The sequence below is a fragment of the Suricata suricatta genome, chromosome 2 (genome assembly GCF_006229205.1).
Source record: "Suricata suricatta isolate VVHF042 chromosome 2, meerkat_22Aug2017_6uvM2_HiC, whole genome shotgun sequence".
Lineage (NCBI taxonomy): Eukaryota > Metazoa > Chordata > Mammalia > Carnivora > Herpestidae > Suricata > Suricata suricatta.
This window is the reverse complement of record NC_043701.1, coordinates 97,227,075-97,246,123: the sequence shown is the minus strand read 5'-3', so window position 1 is coordinate 97,246,123 and position 19,049 is coordinate 97,227,075. Positions and strand designations below refer to the sequence as shown.

The following is a 19,049-nucleotide window of genomic DNA, read 5'->3' as shown; positions in this document are numbered from 1 at the left end:
GTTATGCCAATAGTGTCTCAAATTTAAAAATTTTTATTTCCTTTGATTTGGTCAGGGGAGGTGCAGGGTCGGCATAGCTCTCAGGTGATTTTGCCACATACCATACCAAAAATACCAGGTAGCAAAACCAAGCCAAACATTTGATTATCACCAAAAGAAACTGATCTAGTTGCTGAAGATCAAGAAAGAAAATAAAGGTGGAAGGAAAAGAAGGAAAGGAGGGAGAGAAAAAGAACACTGGCAGAAGAACAAGCAAATCAGATGGGGGAAGGGTCAATGGCTGCTGACAGGAAGTTCCAGAAAATGCACAACTCTACTGAATCATAGCCGAAAACCTTTTCAAAATATATACTCAGCAGTAGGGAGTTTTAGTAGCATTAATTTATAGGCACTGAAGAAAGTTAAAGAAATCAGAGAGATCTCTGCACAGCAATTTAGCCTTTTCTAAGATTCATCTCCAGTTGGACATTAATGTTGTAGAAGGAAAGAGAGAAACTTTTTGTGTTCAAATGGCACATCTGACTGTAGTACAGATTAACAGGCTTCAACAAGAGATAGGACTGACTTAAAGAGAGAGGCTCCTCTTGGGAACAATGTAACCACAGACAGAAAACCAGAAGATACAGAGACTTACATTACATTAGACAATAAGAAAGGTAATAAGTCCTATATGAATTGAAGAGAAACTTAAAACTACTTTTTGAACAACACATGTTCACTGGATAAAACAAAACAAAACAAAAAAACCCTGCAAGTTTTTTGTTCATATCCCCCCATATTTATTACATCTTTGTATTTATTTTCTGCTTTTGAATTTTTAGTCTCTCATAAATTGATAGGTTTATGTGATTTAATTCGAAATTCTCACCATCTAAGACTACCTTTTTTAAAAGTTTTATTTATTTTGAGATAGAGCATATGCATGAGTGGAGGAGGGGCAGAAACAGGAGACAGAATCCCAAGCAGGCTCTGCACTGTCAGTGCAAGCCCGGAGTGGGGCTCACACTAACAAACTGCGAGAGGATGACTGGAGGCGAAGTTGCTTAACTGTCGGAGCCACCTAGGCGCTCCCCATCTAAGATTTAATCTTCATATTTATTACTGATAACTTATGTTTCATCTTACATATGCCATGCATTTTTTTTAGGCTACTTACTATGCTTCCTTGCTATTTTCTTTTTCTTTCTCTTCTCTTTGATTGAGAGAGAAGCAGACAGAGAAAAAGAATCTTAAGCAGGCTCCCCACTCAGTGCCGAGCCTGATGCAGGACTTGATCCCATGACCCTGGGATCATGACCTGAACCTGAAATCAACAGCTGGACACTCAACTGACTAAGGCACCCAGGCGCACCATCTTCTTTTTTTTTCTTTAAATACCAGTTGCTTTTTTGGTCACAATTTTCTTTGTACCCTTTTCTTCTTTTAGAGACTTACTTATAGATCTGTCTCTGAGTGAATTCAGCAGTTGTTATTAGTCAAATATTATTCTAGGAATGCAAGGAGGTCAAGAACAATAATTCTTTAATGTAATTTAGCATATTGACAGGTTAAAAGAGAAAAACTTCTTGTAGAAAAACTTCAATAGACTGCAAAATTAAAACTTCATTTCCTTTCATACTCTTCAATAAAGAAAATGATGTGTCAGTATACCAAAGATCGTTTGAATCAAGAGCAAACATCAGGGGCACCTGCGTGGCTCAGCTGGCTAAGCGTCCAACTTGGGCTCAGGTCATGATCTCCCGTTCGTGGGTTTAAGCCCTGCATTGGGCTCTGTGCTGACAGCTCAGAGCCTGGAGCCTGTTGTTGGAGTCTATGTCTTCCTCTCTCTCTGACCCTCCTGGCCCTCCCCAGCTCACGCTGTTTCTCTCTCAAAAATAAATAAAACATTAAAAAATGTTTTTAATGAGAAATGATCAAAATTTAAGAAAAAAAGAAATAAATAATAAACATTAAAAATAAATTTAAAAAGGGGCGCCTGGGTGGCTCAGACGGTTAAGTGGCCAACTTTGGCTCAGGTCATGATCTCACAGTTCATGGGTTCGAGCCCGCATCTGGCTCTGTGCTGACAGCTCAGAGCCTGGAGCCTGCTTCAGATTCTGTGTCTCCCTCTCTTTCTTCCCCTCCCCCACGTGTGCTCTGTTTCTGTCTCAATAATAAATAAAAACATAAACAACAACAGAAATACATTTTAAAAAAGAGCAAACAGCATGTTTAACGGTGACATAGAAGAGGAATTCTCATCTAAGAAAAACATATGTTATCACTACTTTTTTCAATTATTATTTTGGATCGTTTCTCGGCCTTTTGGCTAAGATCAAGTGTAGTATCTGTTCTTTCCAGTTCAATTATTATTTTGGAAATTTTACCCAAATTGAAGCTGATGCCTCAGCCCCTCTGGCCAACTTAGTAGTCTTTAAGTTTTAGCAAGCACTTTTAGCCCCTGTGATTAACTAAGCCTTCTCGGTCTATCTACAGGTTATACATTGTTTCCTAGGAAGACTCAGGACGAAACCCTCTTTTACAACCTGCCCCTGGGGCACCAATACTCACAATCAAGAAGTGCCACTGTGCTCTCCTTTTATTGATTAACTGCCCTACCCTAAACTTCCTTTAAAACTCTGGGCAAGGCAGAAACATCAGAGTTGCTTGTTAAACAAGAGTCTGCCTTCTCCCCAGATGGCCAGCCTCCTGAATAAAGCTCATATTCCTTTCTAATCAAAATTCCTCTCTTGAATATTCGCTTTTCAAGCAACAAGTAGCCGAACTTAGGTTTTTTGGTAACAAAATCAGTAATAAAATAAAGATAAATAAACGTAACACTTGTAGAATTAAATGAAAAGATGGCTACACACAGATATGATAAATATGAAAAAGCAATTAGCTACGTGAGCAGTAAACCATAAAGAAACAAAAATGAAAAAACAAAAAACCAAAACAGCCCATCATAGCAGAAAAATAATTAGATGTTGAGAAATTAACTTGAGAAATGTGAGGGATCTACATTAAGCAGGAATTTGAAATATGATAAAGATACTATTTCAAAAATGTGGTAAGAAGGCTGAGCACAGGCAATGTTTAAGGTAGTGAAACTATTTTGTATGATACTTTCACAGTGGATACACATCATTATACATTTGCCAACATGCACAGAATGTACAATACCAAGAAAAAACCCTAATGTAAACCATGGTTAATAATAATGTAACAATATTGGCTCATCAATTATAATAAATGTATCACACTTGTGTTAGCAAGATGTTAACAGTAGGGGAGAGTGGAAGAGGGAAAATGGAAATTGCTCTGCTCAAGTTTTTGGTAAACCTAAAACTTCTCTAAAAAACAAAGTCTATTAATTCAAAAAAATGTGATGAGAGAATGGATAACTGAAAAAAATGGTATTAGTATAACTGTTACCCATTTTGGGGAAATTAGATTTCTCTCTCATAATCCTCTTCCTCTGGGGAAAGTAAGTACTGAGAAGCAAAGTGCAGGCCTTTTCTCCACTGTCACTTGTGGAAGAGTGTCTATAAGATGAGCAAGAGTAAGGTGGAGGTCATTGACCACATACTGCCTGGTCTTCTGGTTCATTCTCTTCTATAATTTTGCCCCAAAGTGGAACATAACTCACCTCAAATGTTTGGAACCAACAGTGAAGAAAGGCTGTTGAAATCCATATGCATAGACACGCAAAGCACTATAGATAGAAGCAGAACTTTTGGCAATGCTTTAGAGCCTGCAAATCTTAGGGACTTCTGTGGGAAGTGTCCTTTGGTTAGGAAAGGTTCACTTCAAAAGAGATAAGCATTTCAGGGAAGTGTTGGTAGAATGACATTTTGCTCTCTTTACAGGTTTTCCTGGGAGGGCTGCAAAAGGTAGTAGGCTCCATGTAAGCTCCACAGCGTTGTATGAGGTTTTAGCTTTTAACAATGTGTGCTGGCATTAGTAGAAGGCATGCAATCAGCTGTCCCAAATTCTATTCTTCATCGTATCCCAAGAAGAGGACCAGGGAATGACTAACCATTGGGTTTAGGTAGCTTGTCAATAAGGTTCTGCAATTAGTCCCACCCAGTGTGAGTTCAAGTTGGCTCTGGGTATAACTCCCTGAGTAGATTGTAAATTCAACTATAGTTGGGTGGTGGAGTTATATCACTGAAAAGATGAAGGGAAATGGAGCCCTTATTATATGGGAGTAAATCTTCTTGGATTGAGATATTAGAAGAGCCTCAACAAAGTTATAATAAACTCAAAACCTAAGAGAAAAATTAAAGACCTTTAGAATCACATTTGCTCAGAAAGGTAAGAAAAACAGCACTGGATTTAAACACACACAATCACAATAAGACAAGTGGGAAAGTAAAAGAAAAACAAAGACACCAGATTAATAGAGGGCAAAGTGGACTTCTTCCTTAATGGAAACATAGGACATGACAGGTCAAACAGATTTGAAGGAGAAAGTATATACAGTTTGGTATAATTGCTCTTTAAAAGATGAGACTAGGAAAAAGAGTTATTTTTGCTTTTACTTATTCAATTTAGGTGATACATACCAAAGAGATATAATGGAGGAAGAGAAATAAAATTCAGGAGTAGACTAAAACAGTTCTCTTAGAAAAGGCCTGGATCTAGAAAATTTTTAAGAGTTCTTTCAAAGTTAAAGAAATCAAAAACATAATTACAGGATTGCCCTTAAAGACTGGGACAGTTATAATATGTGGTTACATTAAATGCAGATAGATCTGTAAAATTTTGGAAAAGGAAGATCAGCAATAAAGTAGTTGCTCCATTACATAATTTACAAGGTGGTGTGTGTGGGAAGACATGAATGCTACAAGCTATAGTGGAATATCTCTGGGAAATCTGTGGAAGTAAGACTCTAAGGGAGAGTACTAGGTCACATTAAATGAAGTCAAATAACCCAGCCATAATCCAAGCCTGAAGTTAAACTTGTTCATCACTGGAATTACTTTGCTGAGGGTGGTGAAGGTTGGAAGTAATGAATCAATACTGAACACATGGATCTCTTTGTTTCCACTGGTACAGTGTCTTTATTAAAGGCACTAGAGGAAGAAGCAGCAAAAACAAACAATTGGGCTCAAAAGTCAAAAGGAAAGAAAAAGGAAAGTATTCTGATCTGAGCAATGTTAGCTCTACACTATGCAGAACGGAAAAGTTAACTTAAACAGGCTAACAACTCAGCTGGGGATGCCTGGAAGAAACGGACAACAGAGACACAGCCCATTTTGACACATACAGGTAACAGAAAGGAATATATCTGCTACTACTGAGTTCCCAAGGTCTGGAAAACTCAAATAACAAGAAAGGAAAGGTTCTGAGGAGCACACTGCAAAGGCTATGTGGGTTCCCATTGGCTTTCAAGGAATCAGTCAAAGGCCATTCTCCAGCTGAGAAAAATGGAAAGGAAAAAAGACCCCTTCAAGAGGTAGGATTAGTAGATACAAGGAATTTCACAGCAGGATAGACTCATAATGGGGACACAAGCGTGCAGAACTAGGAGGATCCGAACTGTAGAGAATGCAAGGCCACAAACTGCGCTTTGCCCGACTGCCTGCTATAAATGTGGTTCATCTCTCTCTCAAAGGACAGAACTCAACTATTCCAGCATTGGGATACCAGGAACACAAGGTTCAAAAAAGAAATAAAAACTAGGCTTTAAGTGTGCGGACAAAGGAGAAAAACAGAAATTCTAGAAGACCTGGCAATTAGGCAAATCCCCTTGGCAAATTTCTCCAAGTACAAGGTATCATATGCCAGTCAAACATTATTATGCTTAGATGAAATTCCTTCCCTATATGGTAAAGTGTCCCTATTAGCCTCTTGATAAGTGATTCCTCTTAGCTGAGTTTAGAGTCTATAACTTATAGACAGCCAACACAGACTGGCAAACTTTGCAAGCCAAAAGCCAAGATATCCTTAAGTTTTCTTTGAAGATTTTCTGTTCTTTAGAAACTGATGTTTCTGTTGTTTTTGTTTGGGAACAACAATGTGGGTTAGGACAGTATAGTAAGGTGTCAACATCTATTGTTGGGAGATGGGAGATTTGCTTATATCTTTTTAGGTTTGTGGGGATGGGGATGATGCTGTACTCATCTTAAGAGTCCTTGGAACCCTTTGACATTCTGAAAACATGTTGCACCAACTACCTTGACACTGGAAAAATTCAGCTTTAGAGGTGCTAAACTAACTTAATACAGCCAGTGGAAGATAGCCCAGACTGCAGCTGCTTAACAAAGTTCCAGAACCTACCCAAACACTTAAGCAAATGCCTTTTGGCAGAGACTGCACAGCATAACAAACCAGGGAGAGCACACATCTGGAACTGCCCTTAGTTTTAACTCACAGGGAGATCACAGACATGGGAATTTAATAATGAGTGGGTTCATGGGGCGCTTGGGTGGCTAAGATGCTTAAGTGTCCAACTTCAGCTCAGGTCATGATCTCACAGTTTGTGAGTTCATGTCCGAGTCGGGCTCTGTGCTGACAGCTCAGAGCCTGAAGCCTGCTTCAGATTCTGTGTCATCTTCTCTCTCTGCCCCTCCCCCACCTGTAATCTGTCTCTCTGAGTCTCTCAAAAATAAATAAATGTTAAAAAAAAAATGAGTGGGCTCATGACATTCAAATTTAGGGGATTTTATGTTGCTAGTTTGGAATTAGAGTGCTTTAAGCTGTCATTTGGTTCACTGCAGATAATCTGGAAAGCTATGAATGATATCTTGGCTGAGAAAAATTTTAGATGGGAAATGCAAGTGAATTTCTGGTCTGGAGTTAATAGATTATCTGCCCATTTAAAAAGCTTTCTGGATTAAAGATTTTTAAAAAAATTTTTTAAATATTTATTTTTGAGAGAGAGAAACAGTATGAATGGGGCAGAGAGAGAGGAAGACAGAATCTGAAAGCAGGCTCCAGCCTCCGAGCTGTCAGCACAGAGCCCGATGTGGGGCTCAAACTCAAGATCATGACCTGAGCCAAAGTTGGACGCTTAACTGACTGAGCCATTCAGGCACCCCTGGAGTAAAAAAATTAAATAATCTTCCTAAGGTGGTCTGCAGAAGATACATGGAAGAAAAGTTATTGGTAGAGGATGCCTTTAACATAGAACAAAACACTCCTGGGGCACCTGGGTAGTTCAGTTGGTTTAGCATTTGACTCTTAATTTTGGCTCAGGTCATGATATCATGGTTCATGAGACTGAACCCCATATCAGGCTTCATGCTATCAGCACGGAGCCTGCTTGGGATTCTCTCTTCCCCTCTCTCTCTGCCCCTCTCCTGCTCATGAACATGTGTGTGCTCTCTCTCTCAACATAATTAAACAACAACAACAACAACAACAACAACAAAAACAAAAAAACCCGCTCCCTGTGCAGGTTAAAAACAAACAAACAACACAAATTAAAAAAAAAAAACTTGGAAATAAGAACTTAACAGCTACTTGGTTGGGAGTTGGGATGGGGCTTTGGTGCCTGAATACTACTATTTAGCCCTCTGAGATTCTCAACTCAGGAAGTTTACATAAAGTTTTATAGCCAAGTGAGACAAAATAAAACAGATGAGTGAGTGCTTGGTAATCCCCACCTACTCACACCCATATACTCCAATAATATAATTTTTTAATTTGCATATTCATATGTCCTGGGGTGTGGGGGAGAGCTGGGTCCAAACCCATCTTACAGAGTCCACAAGACATACCTTACCAGTCCTCCTTAGAGACAGAGACCTTAAGTAGAAGTATATGATTCTCCTTAAAGATAGAGAACGGAGGGATGAAGAAGGGAGCTGGGTGGGAAGAGGATGGGCGAGATGGGTGACAGGTATTAAGGAGGACATTTGGTATAATGAGCACTGAGTGTTGTATGTAAGTGATGAATCAGTGAATTCTACTCCTGAAACCAATATTGCACTACGTTAGCTAACTAGAATTTAAAAATTTGGGAGGAAAAATATGTAAGTCTCAAAAGAGCAATCCTACCATTAATAAAACATCAATGTCTTAAATTTTAGCTTTAATTAGAACTTCTCTTATTGAGCAAAATTTGTAGGAGAGAGAGACGAGTTCAAGAGACTTCATTTCCTCTTTCAGTAAAGTGAAGGTCAGAAATGCTTTCCCAGCCCCTTTGCCCTCTGCTCCCCACATACAAATAGACAGAATATATATATAGGTCTGTTCCTTTCAGGGAAAAGCCTTATAACAGTGGTTTTAAAACTTTTTAAGCAATAGAACCCATTTTCAAATGATGTGATTTCACATAATTTATACAGACAGAATGGTTTCTCTACAGCCAGAGTTAGCCTGGCAACCAAGGGATAGAAGATGCTCCCCTCACTCTTATGTGTAATGATTCACTCACAAATATTTTGCTTCTGATCTCAGCAATCAGTCTCTGGAGGTGGGTTCTGCTAGCTTAGAGATATGAGGACCCAAAAGAAGAATGATTCAACCAAGTGATAGAATCATGTTTCTACAGAATGAAAAGTTAAAACTGTGACCTGGCTATTGTGGGCTCCTCCTGTCACTGGGTAAAAAGAACAAAAATTACTACCTTTGGGTAGGTGTCTGAACCTGGCAATGAAGGGGGTGCAGGGAACCCACGTTGCTCTTCTTTATGGGACAGAAGATAGCTGGAGCTCAGGGGATCCCCTTGGGTACCTTTTGTCTGTTGGGAGAAAAGAATCCTCTATAGGTCTCTTGAATTCCTATATATTTTCCTAGACATGCCAAAAATGTAAGGCCTTGACACTTTTTCCCCGGGTCACCATTTCTCAGGATTATGTTGGCAGCAAGTAACCGTAAGGGATGAGATACTCTCTCCCTCACAAGGATAAGGAGCAGGATTGCTTATGTAAGCAAGTACTGTTTGCTATAAAAATGGCAGATTCCTTAAGCTCAGGGTTCATTCCAGAGCTACAACACAAACCCACTGTGTGTATAATATCCATCTGGGCCCCAGCAGGTCACCCTCATAGTCCTTGTGGGGCAGGGGAACTGACACATACAAATGGATGCTCATGATGCTATGCTGTAAGTCTTTGGTCTCTAACCTAGGAGTCCCATGTCTTCTGCCAGCATCCATTAAACAGCAACAGACTAACTAATCAACTTATAAATACCATAAAATCAAATCCCTGCCCAATGCTGGTACTCCTAAAGCTAGTAATAAGCATTAATGAAAGACTAATGTGACTTTAAAGGTAAGACCAAAGATTTACAATACCTAGGAATAAAGGATTAGGTCAACCCATCAGAAAAAGAACCTTGAAGGGGCGCCTGGGTGGCTCAGTTGGTTGACCGTCTGACTTCGGCTCAGGTCATGATCTCACAGTTCATGGGTTTGAGCCCTGCCATCAAGCTCTGTGCTGACAGCTAGCTCAGAGCCTAGAGCCTGTCTTCAAATTCTATGTCTCCCTCCCTCTCTGGCCCTCCCCTGCTCACGTGCTTGCTCGCTCGCTCTCTCTCTCTCTCTCTCTCTCTCTCTCAAAAATAAATAAAAACATTAAAAAAAAAAAAAAAAGAAAAAGAACCCTGAAGAGTTGGCTAAAGACAAATAGGAATAGGCAGTGAAGGATGAAGTCATGAATACAATGTATAATAAAAATATTAAATAAATAATGAATGTGGCTTGCTTTTTAGTTTCATCTTTGCTCATAATGTTTATTTGAGAGAGAGAGAAAGAGGGCATGCACATGCAAAGGAGAGGGAGAGAGAATCCCAAACAGGCTTTGTCTGTCAGTGTACAGGAACTCAAGAACTATGAGATCATGACCAGAGCCAAAATGGAGCTAGATGCTTAACTGACTGAGCCATCCAGGCACTCTTTTGCTCTTTTACTTATGTAAGTTTTAACTATGTGAAACTTTCCCCTCTACAATCAAATAAATCTATTAAGACTTAGGCCTAAGAATCTTGAAATGACTATAGAAGAAATTGGTATCACCAAATAATCTTGAACTTCAAGTTAGATATGGTAAGTGAAAAAGATTGATGACTTTTTAAAAAAAGTTTAAGAATGAGAATAAGTGCATACATGTTTGTATTTAACAACTTAAGGTAGGGGCGCCTGGGTGGCTCAGCTGGTTAAGCGTCCGACTTTGGCTCAGGTCATGATCTTGCGGTTCGTGGGTTCAAGCCCTGTTTCAGGCTCTGTGCTGACAGCTCAGAGTCTGGAGCCTGCTTTGGATGCTGTGTCTCCCTCTTTCTCTCTGCCCCTCCCCCACTTGCACTGTCTCGAAAATAAATTAACATTAAAAAAAATTTTTTTTAAACAGTTTAAGGTATAGACCACAGTAGACCTTAGTGGATTCTGGCAACCTAGTATCCAATTTACTCCCTATCAGAACCCTAAGCTCCCATTTCCAGAAAAATTCCTCATTATGAACTACCCTGGTGAGGGGGCAAGTCTCAGAGCCTGATTCTCATTATGGAAACTAAAAGTCAGTTATTTCTATTATTCACTTACCAGAGCCAAAACCTGGCAAACAATCTAAGGCCAGCCAATTATATACCAACTTTCAGGATTCTGAATCTTGAGCAAATGACAGAAAGATGGAGGAAAAATTGTCTTTATGGCAGTGGCAGCAGGTAGTCAAGACTGCACCCACACTGTAAGGGACCCCAGGGTTTCTGAAGCCGAGCTAACGGAGAAAGCCTGGTCCCTACTTGTTTGCCATGCTTGCCCATCTTCCAGCCTGTGGCCAATACTATAAGCTTCTGAACTTCTTACAATAAATTATTTTGACTTAAGAGAGAACATATTTCTGTTGCTGGTAACCAAGAATGCCAGTAGACTCATTGTGATAACAATACCAGCAATATTTGACATTAATTTATCAAGAGTTATCACATTCTCTCACTATCCTCAACATCAGTAAGGTAGGTCAGTATAATATTATGAACATTATTGTGTAGATATAAACATAAAAGGCTAAAGAAGCTGTGACTTGCCCAATGTCACACAAATTCAGATCTGTTTGATTCCAAAACCCATGCTATTTCTACTATAGTATGGTTTTCCATAGCAATGAGAGATTAAAGACAAAAGACTAAAAGAAATTTTATAGAAGATACAAAGACATTTTAAAATCATTTTTCATGATAAAAACTTACCATATAATATGAAATTGTGATTCAATTTAAGTGCAATTCAAAGAGAAGATCTAAAAAAGAACTCATTTCATCCTGGCACACCATTTTCCAGTAGGCTAACCTGATACTGAGTATAGAATTTATGATATTTAGCATAGATGGCATATTCTTAAGAGTCCCTCTCTTAAATATTAATCAACCACATTTTGGACAGTTCAACAGAGTGTAACTAAATTATATGCCATATTATGTATTAAAATATATACTATGCCAGCTATTTCAATGATATGAATCTTTGTAATAGATGCCCACTGGAGTAGCTATCCAACTTGTAATTCTCGTTCTGCAGAAATGGAGTACATAGAATAAGTACATAAAATAACGAACTTTCAAGATCATGTTTGGGCTACATGACCTTGTTCTCCTTAGCATAGATCAATGGTTCAAAGGGTTAATACTCAACACAAACTAAGTTTATCAGACCTTCTCTCTCCAGGATTTGAAACTCTGAGAGACTGGCAGTAGTCAGAGCTGAGGTGCAATGAAGGCAGTGTCCTCGAAAAAGGCTAGAGGCCTCCGGGGTTGGCATGGTTCTTGCAGCTCCCAAATCCTGATAGTGTTTCTTCTCCCCAGAAGAGAATTTCAACACAATCATGTCTCCCTTAAGATGTGCTTCTGTATTCATTTATTCAACACACATATCTAAGTGTCATGATGGCAGTACGTGCTTTATACTACTGGAGAAGTAAATTTTATTTTTTTGAAGTTTTTACTTAAATTCCAGTTAGTTAACATAACATATAGTACAATATTAGTTTCAGGTATACAAACTGATTCTACACTTCCATACAACACCGATGCTCACCACTAAGAGTGCATTCTTTAATCCCCTTCACTTATTTAACCCACCCACCTTCCTTCTGGTACTCTTTGTTCTCTCACAGTTAAGAGTCTATTTCTTGGTTGGCCTTTCTTTTTCCCATGCTTGTTTGCTTCTTAAATTCCACATATGAGCGAAATCATATGGTATTTGTCTTTCTCTGACTTTCTTTGCTTTGTATAATACTCTCTAGCTCCATCCATGTTGTTGCAAATGGCAAGATTTCTTTCTTTTTTATAGCTGAATAAAGTTTCACAGTGCGTGTGTGCGTGTGTGTGTGTGTGTTGTTGTTATCCACTCATCAGTCAATGGACATGTGGGCTGTTTCCATAGTATGGCTATTGTAGATAATGATACTATAAACATTAGGGTGCACGTATTAGTATTTGAATTAGTATTTTTGTATTATTTGGGTATATACTACTGGAGTTTAAAGAACATTAATCTCACCCTGGAAAGCCTGGGCCACAGAGGGGGTAGGTCCCTCACCATGTACTCACCATTCTGTCCCTCCTTTGTCTCTAAAATCTGCTCCTTCCTCCATCACTCTATTAAAACTTATGTGCTAAATGCACCAGTTTTCAAATCCAGGGTATTTCTTTGTAACTTATATCTTGGTTTCAATGACTTTATTCCCTGCTGTCTTTCTTCCTTCCACACCTTAATCTCCAATGCACTTTTCTTCCTATCCTTTAAAATGTTGATGCTCCCCTTGAGTTTCATCCTCTGTCCTCTTTTCTTCTTACTTTGCCCTTAATCTCTAGGTAATCAACCATACCAATGACATCAACTATTTACTTAACAAACATTTGAGCACCTATGTGGTAGATGTTGGCAATACAGCACTGAATAAGACAGATACTGTTCCTGCCCTCAAGGGACTTTGCCCTGGTAGCAAAAACATACATAAAAATAAAAAATGTTTATCTTTATATACTTACAAAGATAATCAATGGGTGAAGTAAAGGAATAGAGTATATAAAATACAGGCCCTTGACATAATGTAGGGCATTCAGGGAGGAAGTGGCATTTATGGTAAGAACTGAAGCATGAGTAAGAGGGAAAGAGAGTTACAAGCACTGGTATATTTCAGGCTCTGAAGGAAGAAAAGTGCCTGGAGCGAAATGACTATGAGAAAAGTGGTATGAAATCTAACTGAAATAGGATGAGATCACATCAGACAGGGCTTTGAAGGCCAGATTGAGGACAAATATTAATTACAAATCCATGATAATTAACCCTCCCAAAAAAACCACTTCAAAAATACTGCCAGCCATCATACCATTTCTACTCTTCACAAAAACTACTTTCCTCAACCTCTAACTTCATCTTCTTCCTCCTTCATTTTAGCAGATGATCGTATTTCCTACTTTTTAGAGAGAAAGGCTCTGACAGAAACTCCTTTATTCTGATTCCAAACTTCTTCCATCCTCTCCTCCTTCCCGCTCTGACGAAAGAGAACCTATCCTCCCATGAGAGATTAATTCCCTTTAGTTTAGGTCTTATCTCAGGAATCATCTATCAATTATACAGTCTGTCTCATATACATTCAACCTCTACATCTCAAATGAATTCTTCCTTCCAGTTTTTAAGCTTTTAAGCACACTTCTATCTCCCCAGTTTAAACACTAAAACCAAACAACCTTCATTTGGACTCTTACTCCCTTCTGGGCCAAGTTTCTCCAAAAACATTGTCTCAATGGTCTCATATCCTACTCATGGTAATCTGACCTCCATCTGTCTTCCAATCAAAACAAGACACTACAGTTAACAACTCCTCTGAGTTGCTATATCCTATCTTGACTTCTCGTCAAGGCTTCAAAATCTGCCATTCTCCTTCTGAAACAATTTCTTCCCAGATTCTGAAAATTCTCACTTTCCCCTTACTCTTCTGGCCTTTTTTTTTGGGGGGGGGGGGCTTTATAGGCTCCTTTTCTATTCTTTATCCTAGACTCCTGACTCTCCATTGTTTCAACAAAGAAGTTATCTTCTACCTGCAGATAATCACAAATTTACACTTGTAAAAAAAATGTTTTTAAGTAAACTCTATTCCCAAAATAAGCCTTGAACTCACAATCCTGAAATCAAAAGTTGTGTGCTCTACTGCTCTACCTACTGCCTGAGCCAGCCAGGTGCACCACAAATTTACACTTTTAATTCACAACTCTCAGACCCATCAATTCATCATATACCTTAATGTCTCATGGGCATTGTGAACTGAACATATCTAAAATACAACCTATAATCCTTCACTCAAATCCTTGATTCCTTTCTAGTATCTCCTCTCTTGGTGACTAATATCATCATCTATCTAGTTATGCTCTAGAATCCTAGAGGTCATAACGGATAACTTGTATCAAATCCCTCAGCATCAAATCAACCACCGTATCATAATTGCAACGAAAACAGCCAGCATTTACTGAGAATTTACTCATTATCAGGTCATGCTTTTTAAAAATTTGGTTATCTAATTTAGTCATCACAACCACATGTGAAAGTTATCATCACCAAGTCCTATTGATTTTACCTCCTAAATCTTGAATATGTCATCTTTTCCTCATTGCTACTGCTGCCACCACCTTAGTCCAAGGAACCATCTCACTGAGCTACTGAACAATTTCCTGTTTGGTCTTCCAACAACCACTCTGAGAATTCTCTCATTTGCCACAGATCAGGCACCATCTTTTTCAAAAGAAAAATACCCACAGATTACTTTTCTGTCTCTGTCTCTCACACACACACACACACACACACACACACACACACACACACACCACACATCTGAAGGGGTTTTAGTATAAAGGCAAACCCCCCTAATGACTTTTGAGACTATGCACAGGCAGTTCTCTACTTCTCCAGTTTCATGGTCACCATCCTCCCCCTTAGGTTCTGTGCTCCAGTCACACGGCTTTTAATGAGTCTCTTGCACTTGCCATTCTATGGTAAGTAGGTCTCTGACTCAGAACCTCTGCATTTGTTGCCACCTACCTAAGAGGCTCTTCCTTAACGTGCCCTTACTCTTCCTTCAGCTATCGGTTCATTTACCAGTTTCTTGGGGAAATCTTCCTGAGGGTCAAATTATTCATTATATGTCCTTAGTGTAATACGTTCTTCTCTTTAATAATACCTACCACTGTTGCAATTTTACATTTGTGTGTATGTGTGACTGCTTAACTAATGTCTCACTCTCTTGAACCAGACTAAACCCACATGAAGACAGGGACTGTCTGGTTTTGCTCATCACTGCAACCACAGAATCTAGCAAAATGCCTAGCATGCAGTGGGTCTCCAAAATTATTATCTGAATGGATGAATTAGAAAGCCAAACTTGAGATAAGGGAATAAATCAACAGTGAGCCAAAAAAAGGCAATGAATTTACCCACCCTTTGGTTTTAAGAAGGGAGAGACACCGTATTATTTACGGAGGAATACTGCGACTAAGAATAGGTAGACTTGGGGGCGCCTGGGTGGCTCAGTTGGTTAAGTCTCCGACTTTGGCTCAGGTCAGATCTCACGTTCGTGGGTTTGAGCCCCGCGTCAGGCTCTGGGCTGACAGCTAGCTCAGAGCCTGGAGCCTGCTTCCGGTTCTGTGTCTCCCTCTCTCTCTCTGACCCTCCCCCTCTCATGCTGTGGCTCTCTCTGTATCAAAAATAAATTAAAAAACATTAAAAAAAATAGGTAGATTGGTTTGGTTGGTTTAAAAGCTAGAGAGTTAAAACATGACTAAAGGCTGATGGCTAGAGTCTAATAGAAAAGAAGTTAAAGGTGCTCAACAGAGATGGAGTAACCAACACTGTTACATTTCTGACCAGGCTAATACTGAGGGAGTCAAAGGCCAAGTGAAAGCACTGGCTTTAGACGGAAAAGAGGCAGCTTGTTCACTGTGGGAGGGGGGGGGGGGGTCAAAATAGGTTCATAGACTTGGTGGTAGAAAGTTAAAACTAGATAGTTCCAAACTAATGTTTTCTATTAATTCATGATGTCAAAAGAGGATGACCTACTCAAAGTGAGGATATAGAGAATGGACTCAGGTTAGAGAAAAACACTAAAATTAATGGAAAGTAGGATTGATCACCAGTACTAACAGCTCTGTTGAAATTAGGACTTGGCTGGCAGAGGACTGTTCAGTAATGGGATATTCTCCCTCTGTGCTAGGAAGCCTACCACAAAAAAGGTAAATAGTCATCAATGCTTTTTGCCAGAAGGATGTGAAAAAAAGGATGGAATGTCAAGAAAGCCTGCGGCATTGGAAAGGGAGTGAAGAGAGATTATCTCCTAAATTGGAAAGACAAAAGAAGACAGCAAAGAATTAAGAATAGGAAGGCTGAATGGTAAGAGTTGTAAATGGGAGTTGTTAGAATTAAATGAGACAAAGCTGGTAAAAAAATAAATGCTCAAGAAGTGTCTAACTGAAGATTTAATGCAGAAGATTGACTATTCACAAGAGACCCTAAAGACAATGACTTATAGTAATTTACTTGAAGAGGTGACTGAACACAAGTGGAATCACTTTAGTTGGTAAATAAGCCCAGTTAGCTGCTGGCCATTCAGTCCTCAGATCAGGTTTTTGGTTCTCTCATGTAATTCTCAACGGGGCTTTAATATATGCTTTTAAATTCTAGTTATGCTTTAATTCACTTAACTTGAGGGAACTATAAACTACAGTGGTACTCCAGAAGGTCTCAAAACACATCCTCAAATGTTAAAGGTCTCCTAGGCTTCATTAACATTAAGAGCGACAGCAACTGGTTCGGAGCAGTAGTGACTACAAGCCAGCCCTCCTTTGTACAGCACCTCTCTGGTGTATCCAGTAATAAAATTAATCTAAACAAAAAGTCAGGGAAATAAAAAGATATTCAACATAATTAGATAAGATGCTACGATACACCCGCTAGAATGGCTAATGTTATGAAGATAGACAACACCAAGTGTTGGTAAGGATGTGAACAAAAGCCTCTCTCATACACAGCTGGAATGAGTATAAACCGACACAGCTTTGGAAACTATAGGACAGTGTCTATTAAAGCTGAGTGTAGTGTAACGTATGACTCCACCGCTCCACTGTTACGTATTTCCCAACAGAAATGCAGACGTGCACATCGAAAGACATGTACAAAATATACAAAATGTTCAAGGTAGTACTAGTCTTCATAGTGCCAAACTAGAAGTAACTCAAATGTCCATAAGGATGGAATGGATAAATCGTGGTGTATTCATACAATGGAATACTAAGTACAATGAGTATGTACTAGAGCTACACAGAACAACAAAATAAATCTCACAAACCTAATATCAGCTTTATGAAGCCAAGATGCAAGAGTACACACTGTAGGATTTCATTTATATGAGTTCAAAAACAGAAAAAACAAATCTATGGTGAGAGAAGTTACAACAGTGGTTGCTTTTGGTGGGGGGGGGGGCTAGTGATTGAGAAAAGTGTAAAGGGGGACCTCTGGTGTACTCTTCATGTTTTATTTCTCATTGTTGATGGTGTGTTTAGTTTGTAATAACTCAGTGAGCTGCATGTTTATGATTTGTATCCTTTTAGTGAATTCTATACTTCATTGGGAAGTTTACTTGAAAACAAAAGGCTAGAAATGACTGCAAAGATGATGAAGGGAAAGGCCCCATAAGAAGCTGAGGCTGGTGGCTTTGTACAATCCTCTTGGCCACTAGGTATAGAATTGACTGCTATGTCACAGAGAGAGGAGATGACCTAAATCAAGATCTAAGATCACAAAACGAATTAATGGTATAGCAGGATTTGGAATTCAGAATTTTTACAGTGTTCTCAAGTTCTTGCAGTAATGTTTCTGGGTGTGTACAGAGGGGTCCTTGTCATCTAAGCACTCATTATCCGGATCCCCAAAGTAATGAAGTCATATGGGGAAGCAAAAAGGGTCACACACAACACAAAAATATTCAGTAAAGAACAAGAACAGTTATAAAACTAGGTCTCATTCGAACATTCTTCCTCTGGCTCAGACCACTTTCCATTTCTGCCAATCCCATCAACTGCCCTTGTCAGTCATCCTTGGTGAGTCTCTCCTCTGTTACAATGTTAAACAGAGCAATACAAGTACAATGTACATCAACTGCAAAGGGAAATGCGTATCTTGCAAAAGATGCAGCACTCCATGAAGTTGGTGAAAGTTCTGAAGAATACCTGAATAACATGAAAGCCATTGACAAAAAGAGAATCTGGTAGATTTAGATCAGTGAACCGCTGGTAGAGATCTCTGGTTATTCTAGCATCTATTTTCCCTTCCTACTACTCAGTAACAGAATCCAGATTTTTCAGTGAATAAACAGAGGTTAATATAGTCTAAGCTAAATCTTTAGATACAATTCCATTTTTGAACCCAAGGAGTTAAACATACAATCAATCCCCTCTTCCTCAAGTAAACATCTGATGCTGCAAACCAGTTGCACCCTATCTACATAAGGAATGAGGCAATGCTCTCTGACGCTGGAGTCCCAAGACGAAACCACCTCAATGGGGAGAGGGGGGTGGGAGGGTTGCTGGAAACACATTTGAGCACTGGTGAACTGTCTTCAACTACCCTTTACAAGCACACACCGGTAATTTGAAATCACCGGTGTTGCAAATATAAAAAGGTTTACATGAAAGGAACACGAATGTATCCGTGAAAATAGATACATGAAAGTCAGTCACACAGAAGCCTGAATTCAGACATTCGCCCCGACTTCGGCATAAAAGCCAGGAAAGATTTAAAGGCATTCAGACAGACGATCTACCGCATTCATGCACCATGCCAGGAGCTGATGAACAAAGACAAGATCCCAGCAGTCGGAGTTTGCTTCAAGAAACCAGAAGCTAGTACCTTCATACACATCTGAAATTCCTGTACGGTTGTCCATATTCTCATCAAAACCACCAGATAAGCAAACCAGGTTTTGCAGTTGTTCATACCCACACCCTGCTTTTGTCTTCTTTAAAAACAGGACTACAGTTACAAAACAGAAACATTCCCACACCTCCTTAGACGCCTGTTTTCTATAAATAAAGCTTAGGGTAACCAAGTAACTATTCTATGCTTATTGGTATAA

General features: G+C 39.2%; 1 protein-coding gene and 1 non-coding gene across 3 annotated transcripts in view; one reads left to right on the top strand and one right to left on the bottom strand.

Annotated features, from left to right (window-relative positions):
• Window positions 1-11,715, bottom strand: part of KLHL7 (kelch like family member 7) — a 51,338-nt gene extending 39,623 nt beyond the window's left edge. Inside the window, exon 1 of one of the 2 annotated variants that reach the window (XM_029929967.1) lies at window positions 11,581-11,715. The gene's annotated coding sequence lies outside the window, so the exon portion shown is untranslated. Of the gene's footprint in view, window positions 1-8,557; window positions 8,667-11,580 lie in introns of those variants that run through there. The other variant, XM_029929974.1, reaches the window with a different exon arrangement.
• On the top strand, window positions 2,289-2,483 carry LOC115286041. The gene has a single exon (XR_003905829.1). It is a non-coding gene; the product is annotated as a U2 spliceosomal RNA (small nuclear RNA).
• Window positions 11,716-19,049: the final 7,334 nt, after the last annotated feature.